Genomic DNA, 12,424 nt, shown 5'->3' on the forward strand with positions numbered 1-12,424 from the left:
ATGGAAAGGTCCCGTTTATTGTTAATACGTTTTGTGGTGCTTTTAGAATTTTATTGATGAATTAAAATAGGCTACATTTTATGTAAAATGTCTCACCTCAGAAAAATAAGAGAACTACATGCATGTATAGGACTTTGGGAAACATGCTATGTCATTGGTTTGCAGCTGTTGTAAGTTATTTAGATTCACATGTGATGTTTTTTAGCAAAAAAAAACAATCCAATCTGTTATTTTATTTTTTGTTTAATAAGCATATCATGACATTTGTGATTTCTTACACAGAAAAAGCTGTTTGTTTCCAACAAATTGGGCTGTGTCCTATATCTGATATTTTTTTTAATTTTTATTTTTTGTTAAAGATTACTGTATCATTGTACTGTTTCATGTTCTAATAGTATTTCACTTTGTTGCCATACATTTTTTTTTTTTTTTGTATTGATGTAACAAATGTTTCTCAACATGAAAAAGATCTGGGCCTTTTTACCAACCCAGGTTTGTTGTTTTTTGTTTCCTCAGTATTTCTGAATGTTTACATCTGTTATATTGCTTCCTAGCAAGACTTATTGGACAACAGTGCAGTAAATTTTAATAGAATGCTAGTTTCCTTTTTTCAGCCCTATACTGGAACTATTTGCAATGCCTTGCAGGGCAACGCATTGTAAGCTCTGCACCACAGTATACTATTTATTCTTTGAAAAAGTTTCACAAGAACAAGGATGTGATTGTCAGCTGGGTTCACAAATCCTGTAAAGCCTTATTTCCATAGCAAGAGTCTAAGGGTAAGGGGTTAAGAAGAGTCAGCTTGTAGATGTGTCAGTAACATAAAACGCCCCTTTGTTTTCTTACCAAAGAAAATTTACTGCAAACTCACCAGTGGATTCATGTGATCAAGAGGGTGAAAGCTGACAGGTATTGACAGCTATTGTGACAGAGTAACATCATTTTTCTAAAAAAAAAAAAAAAAACTGTATTTTATTTTGAATTCAGGGATCATGCATATTGAATGGTGCTTTTTTTTTGTGTTTTCTTTATTGTTTTTTAATGTTGCCTACAGAAATGACTGCCCACAATTCTCTAATTTATGTACTAAAATAATGGTATCCAACCCATTCATTAAGGTAAAAGAAAGGTCTACTACATCAAATATTCAAAAGAAAATAAAGAAATTAAAATATGAATATTTTTATTGTTTATTTTTTTTTACCTTTTTTTTTTTAACAGGGAACAGTGTATATGGAAAAATAAAATATATATGTGTGTGTGTGTATACCAGTGTTTCCCAACCTTTTTCGGCTCGGGGCACCCCTCCGAAAAAAAATTTGCGGGGCATCCCTACCGAAGTTGACTAGCAAAAAAAATGGAAAGTACCGCAGGGTGGGGGTGCTGCTACACTGCTGCTTTAAAATTAGAATTTCTGCTGCAGGAATTACATTGAAGTGAATGGGCTATAAATTCATTCAGAATTCCATGCTGAATTTCTGCTGTGTGAAAATAGCCTTATATCTGCGTTTACCAACCAGTGTGTTCTGCAGTCCCTCACCTGACCTATTCCGTAAGTGTACCTCATGGATCGGGATGAGCTTAACAACCTTTCCATATAAGCTTCCTTTTGTTGTAATACCTAGCATTTTACTAACCGGAAAATGTGGTGTAAAGTGTTTGACGTGTCAGACAGTGCTAAAAGTGGGTGAGGCCATTGGCACCAAAATGTCCTATTCATTTATTCATTCATTTTATTTATTTGTTTGTTTGGAGAAAGTTGTCACTTTCATCTATTTATCTTTCACTATAAAAAAAAAAAAAAGGTCAAATAAATGAAACCTCTTTGGTCATTTGGCCCCACTTTGTTCATGTCCAATGCACCAAAAGTTAACAAAATCTAAAAATCACTTTCTAGAAGTGGAAAAGTTAGTGAGCTGGTGCATCATTCTAGGCATACTTGGCTGTGTGCATGATCTTAAGGTGTTAATTTACTATTGTAAGTTGTTACATATCTGGTCAGAGCTGAATGTGACATATCCTAAAACCTCTACTAAATACCCGGTAAAGAGTTAGTTGGAAAGAGTCCAAATCAGAACATTGGCCCAGATTTATCAAACTGTAGGGGATTAAAAAAAAAAAAAGGGATTTTCCCACAACAACCAATCACAGTTCAGCTTTCACTTTACCAGAGCTCGTTAGCTGAGCGGTGATTGGTTGCTGTGTGAAAATCTCAGTTTTTTCTCTCACACAGTTTGATAAATCTGGGCCATTATATTCATTGCCTTTCTTCCCTGTAGCAAAGTCAAGAACCGATGATTTATAGAAAGACACTGTAGAATGACCTGTGTGCAATATCCAGTGCCTAATATGGCAAAACAATGGAGCCAAATTATAGGCATTTATATTCGGTATCTGGAGACCTCTCTCCTTTGTCAATAAACAAATCTTGGTATAAGCCATTCTCAGCCTCTCCCCATACCACAAAAATTTAGTTAATGTTTCTTGGAGGTCCAGAACATCCACGTGCTTCAATACAAGGGGAATTGTTTGAAGGTGGAACTTTCGTGGGGTTGCCATTCATTCATACATACAATGGCAGAAAGCAAAAGTAGTCAGCACCTCCATAAGACGCAGGTGCACACTGCTATGGCAAATGCAAAACATACAAAAGAAAAACTGAAATAAAGAAGCAGCGTCCGGCACAGCTGCCACCGCTCCAAATGTCAAGCAGACACTGTAATGCTGGGACCGTCCGTAAACATTAACGGGGGTGCTCAATCCAGAAGGTGCAGCAAGGTATGACAATAAAATAGAACCGACACACCTGGCGTCCCTCTCTCCCGATCTGTTGTGTCCTGCCGGTTCACGAATAAATCAAAGTATTATTCAACGTGGTGAGTGCCATCTTTTCTTCTATTTTATTGTCATACAAAAGAAAAGCTTGCAGTAACACTCTGCAAATGCTAGGGCACATAGGCACTGTAGATATTGAATATATATATATATATATATATATATATATATATATATATATATATATATATACACATATATGAAATGTCAATTTAACCCCTTAAGGACCCAGCCATTTTACACCTTAGAACCCGGCCATTTTTTGCACATCTGACCACTGTCATTTTAAGCATTAATAACTCTGGAATGCTTTTAGTTATCATTCTGATTCCAAGATAGTTTTTTTCGTGACATATTCTTCTTTATCATAGTGGTAAAAAATTTTGGTAACTTGCATCCTTTCTTGGTGAAAAATCCCCAAATTTGATGAAAAATTTGAAAATTTTGCATTTTTCTAACTTTGAAGCTCTCTGCTTGTAAGGAAAATGGATATTCCAAATAATTTGTCCACTTTATGTTTGCATCATAACATTGACGTGTTTTTACTTTTGGAAGACACCAGAGGGCTTCAAAGTTCAGCAGCAATTTTCAAATTTTTACTAAATTTCCAAAATCACAATTTTTCAGGGACCAGTTCAGGTTTGAAGTGGATTTGAAGGGTCTTCATATTAGAAATACCCCACAAATTACCCCATTATAAAAACTGCACCCCCCAAAGTATTCAAAATTACGTTCAGTCAGCGTTTTAACCCTTTAGGTGTTTCACAGGAATAGCAGCAAAGTGAAGGAGAAAATTCACAATCTTCATTTTTTACACTCGCATGTTCTTGTAACCCAATTTTTGAATTTTTACAAGGGGTAAAAGGAGAAAATGTATACTTATATTTGTAGCCCAATTTCTCTCGAGTAAGCACATACCTCATGTCTATGTAAAGTGTTCGGCGGGCGCAGTAGAGGGCTCAGAAGCGAAGGAGCGACAAGGGGATTTTGGAGAGTACGTTTTTCTGAAATGGTTTTTGGGGGGCATGTTGCATTTAGGAAGCCCCTATGGTGCCAGAACAGGAAAAAAAAACACCATTTTGGAAAGTAGATCCCTTGAGCAACGTAACAAGGAATAAAGTGAGCCTTAATACCCCACAGGTGTTTCACGACTTTTGCATATGTAAATTTTTTTTTTTTTTAAATGTCACTAAAATGTTTGTTTCCCCCCAAATTTCACATTTTTGCAACGTTTAATAATAGAAAATACCCCCCAAAATTTGTAACCCCATCTCTTCTGAGTATGGAGGTACCCCATAAGTTGACCTGAAGTGCACTACGGGCGAACTACAATGCTCAGAAGAGGAGTCATATTTGGCTTTTTGAGAGCAAATTTTGCTCGGGGGGCATGTCGCATTTAGGAAGCCATAGGGGTGCCAGGACAGCAAAATAACCCCCACATGGCATACCATTTTGAGGTACGTAACAAGGGGTACAGTGAGCATTTACCCCCCACTGGTGTCTGTCAGATCTTTGGATCAGTGGGCTGTACAAAATTTTAAATTTGCACAGCCCACTGTTCCAAAGATCTGTCAGACACCAGTGGGGTGTAAATTCTCACTGCACCCCTCATTACATTCCGTGAGGGGTGTAGTTTCCGAAATGGGGTCACATGTGGGGTTTTGGTTTTTTTGCGTTTGTCAAAACCGCTGTAACAATCAGCCACCCCTGTGCAAATCACCTCAAATGTATATGGTGCACTCTCCCTTCTGGGCCTTGTTGTGCACCCCCAGAGCACTTTGCGCCCACATATGGGGTATCTCCGTAGTCGGATTAAATCGCATTACAAATTTTGGGGGCTTTTTTCCCTTTTACCTCTTGTCAAAATGAAAAGTATAGGGCAACACCAGCATGTTAGTGTAAAAAATTTATTTTTTTACACTAACATGCTGGTGTAGACCCCAACTTCACCTTTTCATAAGGGGTGAAAGGAGAGAAAGCCCCCCAAAATTTGTAGTGCAATTTCTCCTGAGTACGGCGATACCCCATATGTGGCCCTAAACTGTTGCCTTGAAATACGACAGGGCTCCAAAGTGAGAGCGCCATGTGCATTTGAGGCCTGAATTCGGGATTTGCATAGGGGTATTCTACGCCAGTGATTCCCAAACAGGGTGCCTCCAGCTGTTGCAAAACTCCCAGCATGCTTGGACAGTCAACGGCTGTCCGGCAATACTGGGAGTTGTTGTTTTGCAACAGCTGGAGGCTCCATTTTGAAAACAGTGGCATACCAGACGTTTTTCATTTTTATTGGGGAGGGGAGGGGGGCTGTGTAGGGGTATGTGTATATGTAGTGTTTTTCACTTTTTATTTTATTTTGTGTTAGTGTAGTGTTTTTAGGGTACAGTCACACGGGCGGGAGATTACAGCGAGTTTCCCGCTGCGAGTTTGAGCTGCCACGCAAAATTTGCTGCATCGCAAACTTGCAGCCTGATACTCACTGTAAGCCCCTGCCCAGGTGAATGTACCCTGTACATTCACAGGGGGGGGGGGGGGGGGGGGGAATCTCCAGCTGTTGAAAAACTACAACTCCCAGCATGCATGGTCTATCAGTGCATGCTGGTAGTTATAGTTTTGCAACAGCTGGAGGCACACGGGTTGGGAAACACTGAGTTAGGAAACAGACAATGTGTTGCAAAACCACAACTCCCAAGCATTCTCAGGCATGCTGGAAGTAGTAGTTCGGCAACATCTTTAGAGCCAGATGTTGCCGAACTACAACTCCCAGCATGCTTGGAGTTGTAGTTTTGCAACATCTGGAGGACTACAGTTTGCAGACCACCAATACAGTGGTTCCCAATCTGTGCCCTTCCAGATGTTGCAAAACTACAACTCCCAGTATGCCAAAACTTTCCAGACATGCTGGGAGTTGTAGTTCTGCAACATCTGAAGGGCCAGATGTTACAGAACTACAACTCTCAGCATGCCTGGACAGTAAGGGCATGCTGAGGATGTGTAGTTTTGCAACATCTGGAAGGGCACAGTGGTCCCAAAACTGCGGACCTCCAGATGTTGCAAAACTGCAACTCCCAGCATGCCCAGACGCCAAGGGCTGTCTGGGCATGCTGGGAGTTGTAGTATACAGGGTCCCAATACAGCAATGCATGTCGCTTTACGGCGACGTGCATTGCTGTAAAGGGCTCGACCGCAGCTGAAGATCCACTCACCTGTCGCCACCGCCGCCGTCTTCATCGCCGGGATCCGGGTCTTCAGGGACGGGGTAAGTACCGGGGCCGGGTCCCAGTACTCCCCCGTCCCCCGACGTGTCCTCCGGTCTTCCTCCCGTCCTCTCTGGACTTCCAGGGGCCGGGCAGGGCGGGAGGAAGTAACCGCCCCCCCCCCCCCCTGCGATTGGTCGGTTAGCTAACCGACGGATCGCAGGGGATAGGAGGAGGTGGCAGGCTTGCCACCTTGCTCCTAGCCTCCAGCATGGTCCTGGCTGTCTGTGACAACCGGGATCATGCAAAATTACCGCGCGGTCGGGTCCCAGAGACCCGATCAGCCCGGTATCGCCGCAGATCGCAGGGGCGATTTCCCTTGCGATTTGCGATGATCGCCAACATGGGGGGCCTGCATGGCCCCCCTCGGCATTTGCCCTGGATACCTGCTGAAGGATTTCAGCAGGGATCCGCTTCCGATCTCCGCCGGGTGAGCGGCGGCGACCAGGAAAGACCATGACGTATGCATACGTCATGGGTCCTTAAGACCCAGGGTGTGATGACGTATGCATACGTCATGTGTCCTTAAGGGGTTAATGTAAATTTAACCCCTTGGGGACAGAGCCCATTATGACCCTAAGGACGGGAGCATTTTTTGCAAATCTGACCACTATCACTTTAAGCATCAATAACTCTGGGATGCTTTTACTTATAAATTTGATTCAGAGATTGTTTTTTCGTGACATATTCTACTCTATGGTAGTGGTACATTTTTGTCGATACTTGCATAATTTCTTGGTGAAAAATAAAAAAATTTTATGAAAAATACAAAAAATTTGCATTTTTCTAACTTTGAAGCTCTCTGCTTGTAAGGAAAATAGGCATTCCAAATAAATTATATATTGATTCACATATACAATATGTCTACTTAATGTTTTCATCATAAAGTTGACATGTTTTTACTTTTGGAAGACACCAGAGGGCTTCAAAGTTCAGCAGCAGTTTTCCAATTTTTCACAACATTTTCAAAATCGGAATTTTTCAGGGAACAGTTCAGTTTTGAAGTGGATTTGAAGGGCCTTCTTATTAGAAATACCCCATAAATGACCCAATTATAAAAACTGCACCCCTCAAACTATCCAAAATGACATTCAGTAAGTGTGTTAACCCTTTAGGTGTTTCGCAGGAATAGCAGCAAAGTGAAGGAGAAAATTCTAAATCTTAATTTTTTACACTCGCATGTTCTTGTAGACTGTTTTTGAATTTTTACAAGTGGTAAAAGGAGAAAAAGCCCTGCAAAATATGTAACCCAATTTCTCTCGAGTAAGGAAATACCTCATATGTGTATGTCAAGTATTCGGCGGGCGCAGTAGAGGAAGGGAAGGAGCGACAATGGGATTTTGGAAAGTGAATTTTGCTGAAATGGTTTTTGGGGGGCATGTCCCATTTAGAAAGCCCCTATGGTGCCAGAACAGCAGAAAACCCCACATGGCATACCATTTTGGAAACTACACCCCTCAAGGCACGTATCAAGAGGTCCAGTTAGCCTTAACACCCCATAGGTGTTTGACGACTTTTCGTTAAAATCGAATGTGTAAATGAAAAAATAAATTTTTTTTTCACTAAAGTGCAGTTTTTTCCCAAAATTTACCATTTTTACAAAGGGTAATGGGGGAAAATGCCCCCAAAAATTTGTAACCCCATCTCTTCTAAGTATGGAAATACCCCATGTTAGGACGTAAAATGCTCTGCGGGCGAACTACAATGCTCAGAAGAGAAGGAGCGCCATTGAGCTTTTGGAAAGAGAATTCGTTTGGAATGGTAGTCAGGGGCCATGTGCGTTTACAAAGCCCCCCGTGGTGCCAGAACAGTGGACCCCCCCACATGTGACCCCATTTTGGAAACTACACCCCTCACAGAATTTAATAAGGGGTGCAGTGAGTATTTACACCCCACTGGTGTTTGACAGATCTTTGGAACAGTGGGCTGTGCAAATGAAAAATGAAATTTTTCATTTTCACGGACCACTGTTCCAAAAATCTGTCAGACACCTGTGGGGCGTAAATGCTCACTGCACCCCTTAATACATTATGTGAGGGGTGCAGTTTCCAAAATGGGGTCACATGTGGGGGGGTCCATTGTTCTGGCATAATGGGGGTTTCGTAAAAGCACGTGGCCGTGGCCGGACAAATTTTCTCTTCAAATTCCCAATGGCGCTCCTTCTCTTCTGAGCATGGTAGTTTGCCTGCAGAGCACTTTACATCCACATATGGGGTATTTTCTTACTCAGAAGAAATGGGGTTACAAATTTTGGGGGGCTTTTTTTTCCTATTTTCCCTTGTGAACATGAAGAATTTAGGGTAACACCAGCATTTTAGTGAAAAAAAAAATTATTTTTTCATTTTCCCATCTAATTTTAATGTGGGGTGTTAAGGCTCACTATACCCCTTGTCACGTTCCGTGAGGGGTGTAGTTTCCAAAATTGGGTCACATGTGGGTATTTCTTTTTTTCCGTTTATTTCAGAACCACTGTAAAATCAGCCACCCCTGTGCAAATCACCAATTTAGGCCTCAAATGTACATGGTGCGCTCTCAATCCTGAGCCTTGTTGTGCGCCTGCAGAGCATTTTATGGCCACATATGGGGTATTTCTGTACTCAGGACAATTAGCATTACAATTTTTTTTTTTTTTTTTTTTTACACTAACAGGCTGGTGTAACCCCCAACTTTTCCTTTTCATAAGGGGTAAAAGGAGAAAAAGCCCCCCAAAATTTGTAGTGTAATTTCTCCTGAGTACGGAAATACCTCATATGTGGCCCTAATCTGTTTCCTTGAAATACGACAGGGCTCCAAAATGAGAGAGCGCCACGCGCATTTGAGGACTAAATTAGGGATTGCATAGGGGTATTCTACGCCAGTGATTCCCAAACATGGTGCCTCCAGCTGTTGCTAAAGTCCCAGCATGCCCGGACAGTCAGTGGCTGTCCAGAAATGCTGGGAGTTGTTGTTTTGCAACAGCTGGCAGCTCTGTTTTGGAAACACTGCCGTACAATACGTTTTTCATTTTTATTGGGGGGGGACAGTGTAAGGGGGTGTATATGTAGTGTTTTACCCTTTATTTTGTGTTAGTGTTGTGTAGTGTAGTGTTTTTAGGGTACATTCGCACTGGCGGGTTACGGTGAGTTTCCCGCTAGGAGGTTGCGCTGTGGTGAAAAATTTACCGCAGCCAAAACTTGAAGCAGGAAACTTGCTGTAAACCTGCCCGTGTGAATGTACCTTGTATGTTCACATGGGGGGGCAAACCTCCAGCTGTTTCAAAACTACAACTCCTAGCATGTACTGACAGACCGTGCATGCTGGGAGTTGTACTTTTGCAACAGCTGGAGACACACTGGTTGGAAAACCTTCAGTTAGGTTCTGTTGCCTAACTCAGTATTTTCCAACCAGTGTGCCTCCAGCTGTTGCAAAACTACAACTCCCAGTATGTACTGATCGCCGAAGGGCATGCTGGGAGATGTAGTTATGCAACAGCTGGAGGTACTTAACTACAACTCCCAGCATGCTGAGACAGCTGTTTGCTGTTTGGGCTTGCTGGGATTTGCAGTTTTGCAACATCTGGAGGGCTACAGTTTACAGACCACTGCTCCAAACTGTGACCCTCCAGAAGTTGCAAAACTACAAATCCCAGCATGCCCTAACAGCAAACAGCTGTTTGGGCATGCTAGGAGTTGTAGTTTTGCAAGATCTGGAGGGATACAGTTTAGAGACCACTGTATAATGGTCTCAAACTGTAGCCCTTCAGCTGTTGCAAAACTACATATTCCAGCATGCCCAAACAGCTGTGTGGGCATGCTGGGAGTTGTAGTTTTGCAACATCTGGAGGGCTACAGGTTAGAGACCACTGTATAATGGTCTCAGACTGTAGCCCTCCAGATGCTGCTAGGCAACTTACTGGCTTCCGTAGGATCCAGGGAGCCGCCCTCTTCTGCCGCACGATGTCGCCGCCCGCCGATCTCCGTCATCCCGCAACCTCCTGATCGGTAAGTGGATCTTCGGCGCCGGTCCCTGCCGGTTTCCCCGTCCTGCCCCGCCTATTGAGGGTGGGCAGGACGAGGAAAACGAAAGTTAACCCCCCCCCCCCCCCCCCCCCCGCCCTCGATCTGCTATTGGTGGTCGCGTCTAGACCCGTGCCACCTCACTCCTATCCCTTCAGGGGGATCGTAGGTGTCTTAGATAACCACGATTCCCCTTATATTCCGGGTCACCATAGACCCGCATGACCCGGAATCGGCACAAATCGCAAGTGTGGATTCACTTGCGATTTGCGCCGATTGCCGACATGGAGGGGTTCTAATGACCTACCTGGGCATTTGCATGGGGTGCCTGCTGATTGATATCAGCAGCCGGTCCGGTCCCCGCCCGGTGCGTGGCGGGGACCGAAATTCCCACGGGCGTATGGATACGCCCTTCGTCCTTAAGTACCAGGACGCAAGGGTGTATGCACACGCCCTTGGTCCCCAACAGGTTAAAGATCTTACCACACTTTTTGTATCTTAACAATTAAAACACACAATAGAGTTATGTTTAAGGGGTACTCCGGTGGTTAATTTTTTTGACTATATGGTATCTTCTTTGTAAGTTTTGTATTTTTGCAATATACATGTGTTATATGTTTTGGCAGCATGTGTGTGTTGCTTACCTGTTTGTTGGGCAGGAAGTTCTGTAGTTCAGAGGGTTTTCTTTTACTGTTGTCCACAGCGGCCATGTTCTGAGTCTGCTGTGGACAAGATGTCATAGCTTTTTTTTTTCTCTGTCTGTATTAGATAAATAAGCCACGCCCCCTCATCTCCCCCCTCCCGAGGTCTGCATGAGAAGCCATAGTACACAACTCCTCACCTCACCTCCCCTCCCCTCCCCCCTGCTCTGTATTCTAAGGATGCAGGTCTGCACAGGAGAAGGAACTCACAGAGAAGATAAGTGTTATCTGAAGGGGAGGATGAGAAGGTGCACGGGCTGGGGATGTATAGACTGCAGGGGAATAAATCTCATACTGGGAATGATCTCTATATGTGAAGGGAGAGGGGGGACTCCTGAATGACACATGCTGGGAGTTGTAGTCCCTTTCATGTGTGTGTATTCTAGTGTTTATAAACCAGTGTGCCTCCAGCTGTTGCAAAACTACAACTCCCAGTATGCCCTGACAGACTTTGGGAATACTGGGAGTTGTAGTTTTGCAACAGCTGGAGGCACACTGGTTGGGAAACACTTTTCTAGCCTATTCAGCATACACATCATGTTACACCATTGTTTCCCAACCAGTGTGCCTCCAGCTGTTGCAAAACTACAACTCCTAGCATGCCCAAAAGCTGTCAGGGCATGCTGGGAGTTGTAGTTTTGCAACACCTGGAGGCACCCTGGTTGGGAAACACTGGTGTATGCCCTACAGAGGTGGGGTGAACTACAACCCCCAGGAGACTACAGAGGCAGCATGCTGGTGTTATACCACAGACTGAAGACTCCTGAATGACACATGCTGGGAGTTGTAGTCCCTTTTGTGTGTGTATGACAGCAGAGTATCTCAACCAGGGCTGATTTATATTAGTGTGCTGTGTATAAGGGGGCCGACCCAGGAAAATAGTAGGGTGGGTAAAGGGCGGAACAAAAAAAAAAGGAGCCGCCCCAAACCAGCAAGGCATGTGGCATGCTGGGATTTGTAGTTTTCAGCACAGCAAGAAACAGGAAATAGAAGCAAAGATAGGAGAACAAAGTGGGGGATAAAAAGACAACAAAGAACGGAAATAGTCGCCTAAACAACAAGAATAGAAATGAAACAAAACAAATAGGGTAAGTCATAAACGGAAAAACACTTTGACCACCGGAGTACCCCTTTAAATATCGTAGTATTCTAAAATAAATAAATTAAAACAAGCCTTCTATAGCCTTAGGGTGCATGCACACCACGTTTTTGCAATACAGTTCCCATATCCGGTTTTTGATGAAAAACAGATTCCTCAAAACTAGACTAAACTGTAACAAAACGTGTACACATTTTAACCCGTATATGGTTAAAAACCGTATACGGTTTGAAAAATGATGTCCGGTTGCATACGTTTTTTAAGAAAAAAAAGTATACGTTTTTAACTTTTCACTCCATTTTGAATAAAGTTTCATTTGTTTGATTGAAATTCCAAGTAAAAAACTGCAAAGTCAAAAACCGTTGGTGAAAACCAGATGGAACTGTAAGCTCATCCAGTTCTGTACAGTTCCCATTGACTCCCATATTTAAAAAAAAGAACCTATACGGTTTAATACTGTTTTTCACCCAGACCAAAAAACTTGGTAGACTACGGTTTTAGGTACGGGTAAAAAAAACGGACAAAACCGTATAAGACGCA

The sequence above is a fragment of the Hyla sarda genome, chromosome 5 (assembly GCF_029499605.1).
Source record: "Hyla sarda isolate aHylSar1 chromosome 5, aHylSar1.hap1, whole genome shotgun sequence".
Lineage (NCBI taxonomy): Eukaryota > Metazoa > Chordata > Amphibia > Anura > Hylidae > Hyla > Hyla sarda.